Source organism: Alligator mississippiensis, chromosome 11, assembly GCF_030867095.1.
Source record: "Alligator mississippiensis isolate rAllMis1 chromosome 11, rAllMis1, whole genome shotgun sequence".
Lineage (NCBI taxonomy): Eukaryota > Metazoa > Chordata > Crocodylia > Alligatoridae > Alligator > Alligator mississippiensis.
In genome coordinates this window covers 75,120,115-75,136,416 of record NC_081834.1, presented here as the reverse complement: position 1 = coordinate 75,136,416, position 16,302 = coordinate 75,120,115, and the positions used below count along the sequence as shown (strand labels likewise).

At 42.4% G+C, this 16,302-nt stretch overlaps 1 long non-coding RNA gene across 2 annotated transcripts in view; it reads right to left on the bottom strand.

Annotated features, from left to right (window-relative positions):
- Positions 1-16,302, bottom strand: part of LOC132243962 (uncharacterized) — a 67,530-nt gene that overhangs the window by 23,433 nt on the left and 27,795 nt on the right. For both annotated transcript variants that reach the window (XR_009455525.1, XR_009455524.1), the window contains exon 3: positions 7,067-7,203. This is a non-coding gene — a long non-coding RNA (uncharacterized LOC132243962). The remainder of the gene's footprint in view (positions 1-7,066; positions 7,204-16,302) is intronic.

The following is a 16,302-nucleotide window of genomic DNA, read 5'->3' as shown; positions in this document are numbered from 1 at the left end:
AGCTTCCCCGTTAGGAATGAACAAATACTTCCCACAAAAGTCAGTTGATCTATTCAATACTGATTTAATAGAAATCAGTAGACTGAGGTACAGAGAGCCATTCAAATAGTTTTTATTGGAGCTATAAAAGTTATTTCTATTAAAGAGGTTCAGCTTCCAGAGATCTCTCACTTCAGGCAAATCTGATTTAGGATTTTCCAAGGTAAAACTGACAGTAGGGAGGATGCCAGCAGTATACCCATGAACCATTTAGGCTCCAACTGTTAGTAGTTTTAGTTGATCTGGTGGTGCTGTACCCATAGACCTTGTTTTACTCAGAGGGGGGTGAGGGTTTTACTATATACCAGTACAAACCACAGCGTTCCAAGGACGGGTTCATCCATGCAAAGAGTGCCCAGCTGAACTATAGAGGTGCAGAGAGAAAGGCAGCTCTCAGGTCTAACTCATGGCACTTTACAGCAAGTGCCATGAGTTAGACTGATCCTCCTGGTGCAAAACATTAGCACACCCTCCCATTGGGTCAGGAGGGTGTGCTAATTGAGTTTCAAGATACAGGAAGAGAGGCTGCATCTCTGCAGCCTCTTCCCCTAGCTCTTCCTCCCCCAACCCATGCCCCCGCGTGGCAGGGGAGGGAGGTCTTGTCTGGGGTTTTGCAAGCCATGCTGGAATGGGGGGAGGGGCTTCAATCCACCCCCCCCCCCACCCTCCAGTGCCAACTGGGCAACCCCCAGAATGAGCTCCCTCTGATCCCTTACCTGACTTCCATTCTGAAAACAGCACTGAGGGTTGGGCTGGGTTGTGTCAGCTGAGCCCTGCTCCCAGTGTGCACAGACAGAAGTTAATGAATGTGCTCCACTTTGGAGCACCTTCATCTGAACCCTCATGTAATGAGCGTTCAGATTGTCACAGGATCAGACACTTTTAAAGCTCGCTTCAGTCATACACTTGTGTTTGGTTATGGCTGTCAAACCTTTTTGGGGGCCAGATCAGGTGAAAATGGTCACTTCTGTCTGTGCCATAGAAGTCCTTTGCCTCAATGATGAAACAAAGCATTTTTCTCCTTAGAATGATCTTCCCCTGTGTATCCAGCAGACCTCAAGTACTGTGCCACTGTTTGGTTACACCTCAGCATTATAAAATGGTTAAACTGTTACCAAGCTTCTTATTTGTATCCCCACTAAATGAGATGAGTCAGTGTGGAGAGACAGCAGCAAACAGCACTTCAGCATTAGAGACAACAGCATTGCTATCCTTGCAAAATTGCCCACACCATCCATACCAAGGAATGCGACTGATTTGTTAACAACAGAAACAAAGAAACACTCTCAAAGATAAAGAAGGCTGGTATCCAAAGGACTGTGCATGCTATACCAATTATCCCAAAGAAACTGTAACCATGCTGTCAGCTTATTATGGGACACTTGTAGACTCGGACAATGACAAAGCAGGAGACTGCTTTTGAAGCATTCACATTTATAATTGCTGACCAGCATAAGCCACTCTGCAAAAAAACTTGCTTTGTCAGTTCAAAATGAAAACACCCAGGTCTCGTGTATACTCCACTGTCAAGATGGAGAAATGGTCTAGCCTAGGAGAAGACAGAATTAGTATAGGGAGAAAGTTATATACACATCTTTCTGGCTCCGATATTAAAAAGACAATACGATACCACCTGTCCAATTTCCAGTTTATATTCCAAATCAGAGAGAAAGAAGTTATGTAGCAATGGGCTCAACCTTGGTCCCTGCTGCCCAAATAGTCTACTTTTCTTTGGTCTTCAGAATACATAGAGCTATTCTGTAAAAAACTATTTCAGAGGATGGGGTTAATCTGTGTCACATAGGAGAGTCCTAAATGCCTTATTTTAAGGTTCGGAAGAGGTGTGTTTTTGGTTTTTTTGGTAATTTAAAGCAATTTTGTAATTTCCCTTTGCTTTTGAAATTCATCCCTATGCAAGAGGCCAGAAAAGAACAAGGCACCATTTAAGCCCTCAAATTTATCCATAAACTGACCCTCGGCAGAGACGAGCAACTTCCTATGTGAAATATCCACAGCTGCATACAAATACAAGCGTTGGTGATAGCCAAGACCTTTATGCCACTATTGTGAAAAGCCATTCAATTAGACAGGAAAAGCCATACCATTAGGATTTACAGGGATAAACTAAATACCAGAATAATGGATCACAATGGCCAAAACAAGCCAAGACCTACCACTAACCTGACATACGTGGGTATAGGATGAAATGCATCTATACTCAAAGGGAAATCCCAAGGTCAGGTACAAATCCCGTATCATCCACAAAACACTGCCTAGGTAATTCTGCCCTTAGATCTCACACAGAACAGGACTCTGACAGCGTTTTTTCTCAACATATTCAGAAGCTATTCTAGGCCCAAACACTTGCCCAGAATCTCTCTGTCGCTCCCTCTCAGCCTGGTGCATATGATTAGTGTGGCTCCATCCTCCAAAAGGTGGAACTGGACCTGGTTGCCCCCTGCGCCTCATCTGCCTATACATTTTTGGAGGATCCCAGGACTCATGAATACTTAATCCCAATCAGGATTCGGGGCTAATTAGCAGATGTCTCCTTTATGTAGGGGGGCATCTGGAGTGTGGACACACAATGAGCAGTGCTGAGCAGTGGGGTCACCATGGCTTGAAATACTGTTGACTCTGTGGGGCCCAGCCCAATGAGCTATATGGCAAATCATGAGCCTTTTGGCTTTAGACTACTATCAGGCATAGCTTGGGCTACTATATAGATAAGTAGGTACAAAAGTGCTGCTTAAAGTGTCTTTATGGAGTACCTGTGCTAAAACTTGCAGCAGTTTCAAAAAAAAGATAAAACGCACCAATTCTGAATGAACTAAGTCTATGCTTATATCAAGATCAGTTTTTCAAATTTGCTGTTCACATGGTCAGGAAGAGCAGGGTCTGACAGTAAGGAGCGGGTAAGGGGATGCAGAGGGCTCCCTTGAGCTGCCTGACCCCACAGATTTATTTTTCCTGCTGTAGTAGTGGGAGGGGGACAAATTCAAAGCAAACCTTCAATAATTAGAGTCTCTACCTGGAAAATTGTAACAAATTTGTACATTTTCCACATATAGACTAAGTATTGGAAGGTCATTCCATATTTGAGTAAATACGGTAAATCCAAATGCATGTGGACACAAGCCAGCCTTCAGGTGATAGCAAATGGGAATAAACCCTCTCTAGGGCAAATCTGCCAAATACATTTTCCATCATAAGCTTCCCTGCCTCTTTCTCTGAAACACGGCAGTGGCTAAAGTAAAACACGGCCCAGGTGACATTATTCATAAATCTGCATTAGGCTGCTGTATTTTCAAGTCGTGTATGTTCGTCACCCAGAAGTTTGCAGGGAGAAGGCATCAGAGGGAAGGCTCATTGAGCACTGAGGCTCCTGCCTCTCTCTCAGCCCACAAGAGGATTAAAAGCACAATGTAAAATGACTGTGAATAGAGCTTCTTGTGTTCACCTTTAAAATTAATTACTAGTGCTTTTTCCTCCATCTGTGAAGCAGACCACAAGTTATCTCAGAGGTGTGGGTCGTAGTCATGTTGGTCTAAGGACACAGGCAACAAGGTTCTTTATGTAAATCTGATATCTTTTATTAGATCAACTCAAATAGTTGGAAAACTTCTTCCTAGCAAGCTTTTGGGTTTAAATACCCTTTGTCAGGCTGAGGAAACAGATGCAGATGACTTTGTTGCTTTGTGATATCTGCACTACTAAAACCTCTCTATAAACAAGTCCTATTTTTATATAACATGGATGCACGTGTGCAGCAAAGGGGCATGACTTTGGAAACCGATGAGCTGGTGTACACACGTGGAAATACTTGTGAGTAACCCTGAGATAGTGAGGCATACTACATTTGTTCTGGCAAAGCTGCACTTGTGCGCCTTGGCAGACTTGAATAATAATTTTGCTTTGGGATCAACTCATTTTTGTATAAAAAGGGCCCATTTGCATTAAAAGTAATTTCTTATCACACTTTAACAAAGCCTATTCTATCCATTCGTTTGAGGTTACATTTTCAGTAAGCTGCATGACTAGAAGAGATTGCAAAACAAGAACTGGGGAACGTTGGAATTTAAAATAATCTTTTTTAAGCATTTCATATAAACATTCATCTGTAAGCAGTTAGAGGATAAGATCCTCTTTTTACACGTGTTATATTTACTAGGATGAGGAGAGGAGATCACAGCATTAGCAGCCAAGTGAAGGACCCTCAAACTCACCGGCTTGTATAGGACGTTTGATAGTAGTATATTATTCAACAGCTAGATGTCTCTGCCTGCTGCACATAGTTCTAGACAAAGTATGATGCCTTTTAAAAAAAGAGAAATAAAATACAAATCCGGGTCCGTTTTCATCACCGTTTGCAACATGTTAATAAATGCATCCTGTTGAAGAAAAGCCATGAGTTTTTAAGTTATGCCAGACAGGACAGGTCAAGGTGGCTGAAGTGCAACATTCCCTGGCATAAACCTTAATAGGGTGCTGATCTCCAAAATACAGAAGTACCTTTCCGCAAAAGGTGCTCAGTTATTAAAGTGATATTCCCTAATAGAAAACCCCCAAGATACAGAGAATGAGGGGGGGAAAAAACTGTTATAGATACAGAGGTAGGGATGAACTGAAATACCAGATGCAAACATATCTGGGCTTTGGGGAACTTGAAAATCCAACTCCAAACTTTGTGGTTCTTTAATTAGAGGCAAAAGTAAGAAAACCTGCAAGAGACTGAAAGGCTTGATTTGAATTTACGCATTCAACTTGCAGGTTCAGAGTCCACTGAGGAACCAAAATAAAGACGTTTTAGAAAAGCATTGCATTTCACTTTTATGGCTTATCCACCTGTTAGCTATTGAATGAAGTCTACATTGTGATTTTTTTGCACAATGCCTGGTATGATAGGGTCCTGATTGGGCCCTATGGTTGCTATCACAATACTAGGAATAAATTACAAATTGCACACCGCTGGTTATGACGTATCACCCCTCCCTTGAACCTGTACGGAAAATCCTCCAAAAATTGAAACCCATACTAGAAAGAGACCCTATTCTTAAAAAGATCTTCCCAGAGCCACCCATCCTAGCCTTCAAACAAGCACTGAACCTCACCAACCTCAACACCAGAAGCAAACTTCCTCAAGTCCAGAACACACCAAAAGGATCCAGACCGTGCCAGGACAAGAAATGCAAAACCTGCCAACACATCTCCACCACCCCCACTATTACTACACCCCACAACACAGCCATCAGCATCCCTGCATCTTACAGCTGCACCTCCAGAAATGTGATATACCTCATCCAATGCACCAAATGCCCTGATGGAAGAACTGTAGGAGAGACCAAACAACAACTGCGCACCAGAATGAACGCACACCGGACATCTATCAAAGATAGAAATACCCAATTACCGGTGGGGGCACATTTCTCACAGGAGGGCCACTCTCTCTCCAATCTCTCAGTCCTGATCCTCAAGGGAAACTTACACAACACTTCCCAGAGACGAGCCTATGAGCTCCATTTCATCAACCTGCTGGATACTAGAGATCATGGACTAAACGTAGGCACACAAGGTTCTTTGGATGAATTTGATATCAGCAGATAAAGGAGGAGCCATAGTCATCCTAAACTGTGAGGATTACATAAAGGAAGCCAAGAGACAGCTCTCTTACACCACCTATTACAAAGAACTACAAGAAGATCCTAGTCTCCCTTTCACCAAAAAACTCAACTATACCATCAAATCATTTCCATTAAGACTACAAGAAAAACTACAGACCTTGATCCCCCCACTATCTAACCCGGGGACTTTCATAGATTCATAGATGTTAGGGTCGGAAGGGACCTCAATAGATCATCGAGTCCGACCCCCTGCATAAGCAGGAAAGAGTGCTGGGTCTAACCTCCTCTTGAAGACCCCCAGGGTAGGGGAGAGCACCACCTCCCTTGGGAGCCCGTTCCAGACCTTGGCCACTCGAACTGTGAAGAAGTTCTTACTAATGTCCAGTCTAAATCTGCTCTCTGCTAGCTTGTGACCATTGTTTCTTGGCCCCCTAGCCCAGCCCCTGGCTTCTTTACTTTTCATACCATCCAGGAAGAGCATACGCCGACTGCTGAAACTTCCTTAGCTTGACAAAGGGTTTTTGAACCTGAAAGCTTGCTTAATAACTATTCTCCAACTATTTGGGTTGGTCTAATAAAAGATATCAAATTCACCCAAGGAACCTTGTCTCTCCTTTTTAAGGCACTTGTGCAAATGCTTCCTAAATTCCTCTAGCTTAATTTTAATTTCCACTTCAAGAATTACCTTTTGGGGCAAGTACTTTGTACATCCTCCAAGTCCAAAGTTTTCCCTCCTCTTAAACTTTAACCATGTATGAAATGTGCAGCAGCACACAACACAGAAACAGCTGCTTTGCTGCTCTGCTCATCAAGTTGCATTGCTTTTGCTGTTTATCAGCACAAGGGACCCAGCACAGTCAGCCGACTGACACTAGGGTAAGCACCACACCACCTCAAGTTTAGTCACAATGTCTAGTCCAGGATGACAAAATAAATCTTTGTTACAGTGAAACAAGAGGACAAAGCAGTAAAAGGTAGCAGTGAACATTTGCTGTTCTTATCAACACTAACTATAAAGGTGGAAGGCCAATTCCTTCTTACATCTGTGTAAATCCACAATAATTTCAGGGTAGTGGTCTCAACTTGGAGTTACACCTAATTTAACAGGAGTGTGGAGCCCAGCAGACAGCATTCAGAAAAGGAGATCTTTTCAGAAGCAGTGTTGCATTAACATGCAGGATTACCATGCATACACATGCACATAAATAACATATTCACAAGACCTAACACCTTAATTCTATACAAAACATAAGGAGCTTTGGTTGTCAGGCCAAAACATTTGTCTTTTGTGTTGCAAAGCACATTTCTTTTACATTAGAAATTTCATTCATCTCTAACTATTTCACTTTGGGGAGGTGTGCAATGGGATATCTGTCCCAGGAAATAACCATGTGGTTTCTGCTTACCTGATATCGGAGCACCATTCCCACTCCCTCTCTGGATCACAAGTTCTGTCCCACTCTGGCTTGCAACACCGAGCTGAATATCCAAGTTCAAAGTCAGTCTGGCGTTTACAGCCTTTGTGCTTCCAGTTGCAGTAAGTCTGGAAACACACAAACCACAACTTTCCTATTAATTTGCATTAAGATATCCAGCACTCAGGATCTCTGTTCTGTGGAAATGCTTTTCCTTCTCTTGCCCAGTCACCTGATTTTTCCTTTACCTAGGATCAGTTACTAGATTTTTCCTTTTTCCAGACATTTCCTCAGGCATGAATCAGGAGATCGAATGCGTTTGCAAGCATGCGTTACATCACCATTCTAATAGTGGAGTAAGAGTTTGCTACTAAAATTGGGAATTACTTCCTTGAAATGGTTTGTGCTAAGAGTGTCTCACTATTCTCTGCAACATTGGGCCAGACCCTGAACTGACTTCCATGCATAGAGATGTTTGCAGCATTGCCAACATGGATGGTTCAAACTCATGAGATTTACAAATTATTTGTTTGTTTGTTTTTTTTTCATTGGCCTCCAGTTTTTTTCAGCTGATAGGATACATGTGGGTCATATTGTCAGCTTTTCTTAACAACAACCAGGAAGGGTGTTCTCCCATACAAACATGATTGCAGGCATCCTGGCTTTAAAGGAACATGACAGCTCACCAGGGATCCTAGTTTTCTGTTTAGTGCAGAAAAATGCAGATTTTCTCATTTTAAGGGCAGGACCTGGCAGAGCAGGGTGAGGAACCCCAGTGAGCCCCATGCAACCATGGTGAGGCACCCCCTACCTGCCTGGCAGCAGCAGGGGTGGCACCACGAGTTGTGTCCCCCACTGCTGCCAGGTGGGCAGGGAGCACCTTGCCATGGTGGTGTGGGGCTCATGGCAGTGGCACCAAGCCTTCTAGCCCACCCTGCCAGATCCTGCCCACAGGACCAAAGAGGCCCCCAGTGGGAGGTCAGCAGAGCGGGAATCCCCGAGACCACAGCTGCCAGCCTGCATCTGCATGCCCTCATGGGCTCTGTGCTCTACTCAGGCCACAGCAGCCCCTGCCTCCCATGGTTGGCAGCCAGTGCTCAGGCACTGTTGGTGGGGGACAGAGGGCTTCAGACCTGGGTTCCCAGCCCCATAGGCCTGGCAGCTTGCCCCCCCCCCCCATCCCTCTCTCGCAGGGCTGGGGGGTGCAGGGGCTGTGGTTGGGGAGTGAGGGGTACCAGCAGGGCCAGGGTCTGTGGCTTGGGAGTGAGGGATAGTGGCATGAGCTGGGTACCGGCCTATCAAGGCTGCTCACTGCCACAAAGCAGCTGGGGAGGACAGCTGCAGCTGGACCTGCATCCTGGTGAACGAAGGGGGCAGGGGAAGCTCTGATTTTCCATGATAAGAAACCCAAAATCAAATGCTAAAATTTATAGGCATTTAGAATTTAGTTTGTTATAGTTTTTGAGACACTGGTAGGCTTCCAAATTGCTTTAAAATTGTAAATATATCAATAAAACATTGTGTTCAAATCACACACACACACACACATGGCTATACATATGCTTATACAAATATAGTGGTGGTCATTTAAATCATGGGAAAACTGAGATTTTATGTTTTTAATTAGAGAATTTGCTATTTTTATCAGAGAGTTTGCAACTTTTAAACAGAGAAAAGCAGAATCCCTGGAGCTTATGACACTCGCATTAAAATCAAGAGTTAGTGGCACTGCCTCTGTGTCTGCAGGAACTCATTTCAGGATCTTCATGGATTTTGCTGCTTGCTGTAGTATCTAGAAGAGAGAGATCACGTAACAATTTCTAGATAATCAGTAGATCCCAGTTGGGCTAATGGGCTTTCTTAAATTATTTATATGCTATTCAGGTCTTGGTGGTTGGAAATCATTATTCTGATGTATTTCACTATGTCAATCTCCACCAAGGTTTCACAAAGATTATGCCATTCCCACTCTCAGGCTTCAAATGCAGAAAAGGGCAGGATCCTGAATGAATGTAATCTTGTACACTAGTCATTTTTGGCAGTCAAAATAATGACTTGTGGCCAGTGACAGCTAATATAAATTAGAGCAGCCTGCTGGGGACAAGGCTTGGTACCTAGCCAGCTCAGGAAATAAAAATGTGAAGCTGAACTTTCTGCTGGTTTTGCATTCTCCTCCTCAATTATGTTAGATCCGGGCAAGACTGGGGGCTTTTGCCCCAACAGTCTTATCAGGCACTATTGTTTCAAGTTTATTCTAAATTGAAGAGACTGACTATTACTTGAATGCAAATTTATCCCACAAGCTAATAAACTAACAACCTAATAAGATGCTGGCAATCACTGTGCACCATCATACATAACATAACATAACATAACATAACATAACATAACATAACATAACATAACATAACATAACATAACATAACATAACCACAGTTTCACAGATTTTGCAGAACCCACAAAAAAGAAGTCCACGATTGCAAGGAAATCTGGTATTGGTTGTGATTTCCTGCAATATTAGCCACCTCCACCCCCCCCCCCTCCCCAAATACCAGTAGATCATTGATGTAACCAACCAGATTGGTTACATCTCCTTGTCAAGGAGATGTAACCAAGAAGTAGAGCTGGCCAGATGACATTTTCATCTTAGGATACCCCAACAAGGTGCAAGTAATGTTCACCCTGAACCAAGATGGTCACATCAAGGAGATGCAACCAAGCAACCACCACCAATTAGTGGTGAGGGGTGGGGTCACCAAGGCCTCTCTGACAATCAGCAGTGAGGGGCAGGGCTGTTACAAAACACCCACGAAGTCAGCTCGGTGTGCTGCAATCTGTGACAAACCCTTTGTCTCACTGCTATTTATGCAGGTCCCTAGACATAACACACCTCAAAATACTTGCCATTCAACTCTGATTTAGCAGGTTTAGATCTATACAGTTCTCCTGCACCAACTGTTAAGGGAAGTGACTTATTAGTAGGAAGCGCTGGAGCACTAGAGATGCTCTGGGTGACACTTGCTGTCATTAGCATGATTACAACCATTATACAGAAAAAAGAATTAGTCATAACTACAAGGCATAAGTGTAACAGCAGTATTTCCATTCATTTACTCAGCTAAGCTGAGTAAGCTGCCAATTCTCTTTTATTTATAAATAGTCACCCCAAAGGAATGCATTTGTCCATATTTTAATAATATGATTAGTCAAGTGCACTTCTCTATTCCCGGATGGTGAAATATTCTGGATGTCATTCCACATTGGGTGTATTTGGAAGAGTGAAACACAAGCTGAATGCTCTAGATGAGGAATAAGCTTCTTTTTATGGAGAGCTATATGTCATGTCATATAGGATTGATGGCATTTAGAAATGGAGCCATATATTTTCATGAGAGCAGATACGTTATAACGCGGTTTGGTAGCACAATCAACAATTGTAAACACTGACAGAAGAACAACAAGACAAGTTTGTTTTGCAGTGTTGCCACCGATTCTTGTTCTGACCTTTAGGAAACCCCCTGGCCAACCTGGGCCTTAGTAAGTGAGGAAAATTATGTTTATCACAAGCATGCTGTGTTTTCAGTCTCATTGATAACAGTCCAATTCACCAATGCATTTAAACATTTCTCTGACATAAAATGCATGGATAGTCCTATTAATTTCAGTGGGATTGCTAAACATAGGTGGAAGCCTACCTATCTTGCTGAATCAGACTTAAAAGCAATGTCTAAACCAACGTTTTCCAACTGGTGTGCTGCGGCACACCGGTATACCATCTGCCAGGCATGTCCAGGTGTGCCGCATCATTTTGGGCTGGAACCAAGCCCCCCACCATGCCCCAGCCAGCCAGATGGGGAGCATGGCTCCAGCCAGTGATTCAAGCGCTGCGCCACCTGCTCCACACCCTCAGGAGAGTGGCCACTTAAGAGTGCCGTGTGGTGAAAAAGGTTGGGAAACACTGGTCTAAACCTCAGCCATAATGAGAGTAATGCTGTCAGCCTATTCCCAAGCAAAGAATAGCTGTCATCATGACAGGTATGAACTGCAGTAGGAAGAGCAAATTTTATAGGGCATGAAAAAGGATTGCTTTGTCTTGCGCAGACCGATCACGTCCTGTCTGTACCAGTGGTTGAGGGCATACATCCAAGACTAGCAAAGGTGTGCTAGGCACTTAAGTGACTGAGTTGCTGTTGAAATGATAGATGCTGCTGGGACTTTGTGTCATCCAGGATGTCAGGACACACAGAGCCCTGACCAGAGGTCTTATTAGTTTCAGTCTAGGGTTTGAACTTAACTAGAAGGCCAGATAGGGCATTGTAGGAGTGTTTCTTGTTGCTCTTCTCTTTGCAAAACATTGCAAAGGGGACAACGGTAAACTATGGAACAGAGCCAGTACCCTTACTCTCACTGGGTTGTACCTAAACACCAAAAACCATCCTGAACAAACCAAAGTATTAGCATTTGATTCATGCTGCTCTATGATTAGGGGTCCCAGCTGTTATCACAATGCAAATGATCAGACATTCGAAATAACCTGGTGAGCATGGGGCAAGTGCAGTTTCAATACCTTAGTTTGTCAAGGGGAAGAGGCTTCCCCCCATTTCTCTTAATTGGAAAATGCATTGAATTCATTTGTTATCACACTTTACTGAAAACAATAACTGTTTTTTTAAAAAAATATTTTTCTGCAAGAAAATAACAGCATATTAAAATGGCCTCTTTTTTTTTTTCTTTTTTTTTTTTTACAGACATCTGATCCCAGCAGTTTTTCCTTCCTGAGTGCAGAGAAGCTGGATCCAGTGATCTGTAAGGTCCCTTCCAGCCTCTAACAACTACAAGCCTCTGAAAAAAACCTGATGAGATAAGTAGGCTATTTTGCTTTAATAAAAAAGGAGTTTCATGATGAGCTGCTGCTTATTCAAAGTGGTTCAATCATCTTTAATTACTGTTGTCACTGGTGACTTTTTGTTGCAAGGAACTTAAGCCAGGATTGGGGTCTTCCATGGTGCCCTGTACAAACGTATGAAGATGCAACCTGGCACTGAATATTGAACAATCCTACAAAACTATAACCGGATTTATTGGCCCATTCCAGCTTATATTCCTTTCATCATGAAGAACCATGATTTTCTCAGGGGAAAGGCAGCACAGTCTATTTGGTATGGAAATAGGATAAGAGCTCATAAATAAGGCTGAGATCCTGGCCCTGGTATTAACCTCAGATGAGTCACTTCACCTCCCTGCCCCTCCTGTATTTAGTTGGAAGGCTCTTTATGGCAGGGATCATCACCCCATATTTGCCCAGCACTTAAAACACTGGGGCCCTGTGCTCCTGCTAGCCTGATAATATTTCTCCCCTTTGGCAAAAGTCCTTCTTAAGGGAAATGTCAGAGCTAAAAAGAAAATGGATATGCTTAGGTTCTTTGATCTTTAATAAATACTGGTCACAACCAATGCTCACTTAATACGGATGCCTGATTCCCAGCCATTAAGGACTTTAAGCATCATTACTTCTGTTTGGTGAAATAAACTTATTAAGCTCTCATGGTAGGCTCAGCAGTGCTTGTGGGTGCGCAGGGAAAAAAACTCACACATTGCTGACTGTCTGAGACCAGAATTACTTTTGGTGAGATGGGGGAACTGGAGAGGAGTTAGCTTTATGTCAGGGCTCCATTTCCTGGGTAATGTTATTAATTTATTATAATAATTATGTTGTCTAATTATTGAAAAGAAAGCACCATGCTGAGATGTAGATAACAGCAGTTCTGCGTCCCATCTGAATGGTATGTTCACTTTAGCAGAACTTTTAACTACTGATAATGTTTCATAACTTTTACTTTTATTCAGTTCAGCCGAGCTTTTTTTTTTCCAACTCTGTTTACACATTTTAATGAGGTTTTAATCTTTCTTGACATACTCATTTAGATTATTTGTTTTACAAAAGTAAAGTGCCTTAAAGTGTAATTGAGGAAAGCAATGCCTGTTTCAACCTGGGTCTGCATCTCTAATTCCACTTTCTTAATATTCCCCAACCCTTAAAAAAAAAAAAAATCCTACACATGGGATCTTGTGAGAATGTGTATGGTGGGGTATTACTTTTTTTAATTAATTCAGATAGAATAGCTGTCCAGAAACTGCTTTAATTAAAACACCTCCCACCCCACACCGAGCATGCATATAGGCAGCCATAGATTCTGGAGACCTAAATTTGAGTCTCAACTACGCCAACAATCCCAGCAAGTGATTTAAACCGATTTTCCAATATTCAGTGCTCACGACTGGGCCCAGGTTTTTAAAACAACTCAGATCCCGTTTCAGTATCTGGTCCGCAAGTATCACAATGGGCTTTGCCCAAAGCTTATCATTTTAGAAAATTTGATATTATTTTGCAAGGCAGCGTCTCTGAGGAGCACCAATCCCAGACCAGGACCCCGCTGTGTTAAACACAATATGAATCCATACCAGAAAGATGGTCTGACCTTTTCATCTCCCTTGTCCGTTAAATCTGTAAGTTAGGGATAAAGACTACTCTCTACCTTGTAAGAGTGCTTCAGGACAAATACATTAACATAGGATATACATTAATACACCATGGCACTGAGAGCCATATAAGAACCCTCACAGGTAGCCCAGAAAGTAATCTCTGCCTGTATGATTATGCCTCTATTTATTGTGTATATGAAATTATAATAAATATTTTAAATATTTTGCAGAGCATGAAGGAAAGTTAAATGTAACCGAAATAATTAATCCTTCTTATACTTCCATCTTTAATGAAAGCTTTGGAGTGTTCTCTAATCTCTGCAGAGACAAACTGCTTTTTAAAAGCAATGAAACACTTGGGAGAGTGATCGACTTAGACATAATAATGCCACATCCATCCACTAATTGGAATACATTAAAAGTTTAAGTTTGATCAATATTTGTCACTCTCAACCACCAGTTAACATTAATAAAGTAGATTACTGTCAAAACATAAAAAGCAAGAATCAGCTATGAAATTGTTATGACATAATCAAAACTGATCTATAACTCCAACAGCAGCACGGTGCAGTCATATATCACTAAGGGAATGTATCTTGCTACCCATCCTGTATTTGGGGTACTTTCTCCATAAAAAGTACAGTAGTCTAAGCCCATTTAGCAGTTATGAAACACCTTCTATGAAATGGCTTTGACTTGGTGTTATCGGCCTGCCTTATGCTACTTACACATGTTTAAACGAAAGGTTCCCTACAGCTTTCCAAAAGAAGGGGAAAAAATCCACTTTCAGTTCTTAAAAAAGTAAATAGTGCATAAAGAATTGTTTAAGGAAAAAAAAGAGAATTGGAAAGAGGCTTTTATATATTTATGCAAAGCCTCCAGAAAGGCAATAGCTGCCAAAGAACTGAGCTGCTGTGCGGGGGATTTATTGCATAACAAAAACGGCAAAATCGGCTTTATTTGCCAGGTATGGAAAATGGTAAAAGTTATGCAGTGTTGCCTACTCCAGACCACACAGAGATTATGGCATAGCAGGAACTGAACAAAGGTCTCAAGTCCTAACCACAGGACCTGCTTTCCTCTCCCAGCCTCCTAAACCTCGCAGTCATATTTGCCAGTAAGACCAAAGCTCCCAAATCACTTGTGAACTTGCCAGCATTTTACCCCCAGTCCTGTTAAACCTTAACATTCCTCTTGTCCTTCAGGAAAGGAGGTTTAATAGAAGCCCTCTGCACTGTGAAGTTTTAAAGGTCTGGGACTGCAGAAACACCAACCAAGTAGTATATGGCACATGCTACAAAAGAACAAATATTTCTCAAAAATAAATGCATATTGCTTAAAAATACCTTACAACTCTGCATACTTGCATACATGTAGTGAAATAGCAACTTGTCTGTAAGGTTTAAAGTCTAGTAAAAGTGAGATGCCTTAGACCAGGGGCAGGCAGTTATTTGGGGCAGAAGCCCACTTGCCAAGTTTCAGCAAGCCATTGAGGGCTGCGTGGTAGGTAGCTCAGGGCAGATTAATATTAATTCTAAATTTTTTAGGGGTCCCATGGGCCGGATAGAACATCCTGGAGAGCGGCATCTGGCCCCTGGGCCGCATTTTGCCCACCCCTGCCTTAAACACTGTATAGGAGGAACAATACAAGCCTGGTAGTGAAAGCGCCTTCTTAAAAGTATAAGGGAATGTTTTAACATGCTCAGAATTTATTCCCTTGTGGATGTTTTAATTGAATGAAGCTCTAGATCATTTTAAGTTGACCCCTTAACTCAGGCTGTTCTTTTTCCCCTTCCTTTGAGATATGAGTCCTTGGGGTTCCTGTCAAAAAGTTTGCTGCAAGGCAAGCAGGAAAAAGAGAGGCAACATGCACACACTACAGCTGAGAGGACAACTGTAACAACCAATTCCTTCAGGGCCAATTATTTGCCACAAAACTGAAGGACTGGGGTATTTCTGACGTCAGACACTTTATTTTCCTGCTGCACTTCAAAGTACCCAGGGGAACTTTTCCAATCTTTTCTCCAATGCCTGATGAAGGGTGTCTGTGCCTGAAAGCTTGCAACTAAAACATTTTTTTGCAAAAAACCTTGTTGGTCTAGTAAAAGATTTTACCTCTACTATGACTCCTGATTGCCTTTTCCTCTAGACCAATGTGGCAACAACCTGGATAGCTAAATCGGAAGAAACAAGTTAGTTAGAGAGCTTGTCAAATACCTCTACCTCAGGGAAGAAATGTCCACTACGCACAGACTCCCTTCTGGCCAAACCAGGGTAGGAGCTACTGTCTGAACTACACCTACTAATTAATATTTTGCACTTCTAATGCATTATATCTTATTACAGGTTCTCAGAGCGCTCTGAACAAAACAGTGGGGAAAAAACAACATCCAAAGCATTTCTCTGCTGTCATGGTGCCGCATGCTTCTGCAGATTTCCATAGGATTGGGAGAAACGTTAGAAACGTTTTTTGGCACCAAGTGCCCTTCCTCAGATCACTTCAGTTATCCAAGAGGATACTGCCTCCTAGATCTGTCAGAGCTCCCCTGCCCATCCAAAATTCACTACGGTCGGTGCCAATCTTTTCCTTGATATCAGTGTTTACCAATGCCACTCGCATTCAAGCCATATGCACATAGAATAACTTCCTGGTGCCTCTGCTAAACCCTTCCTTCCTGCTGTTTTTGCTCCATTCTCCAACTCCCACATAGCAAATTGCTAAAGCCAAGAAGACTTGTCCCCTT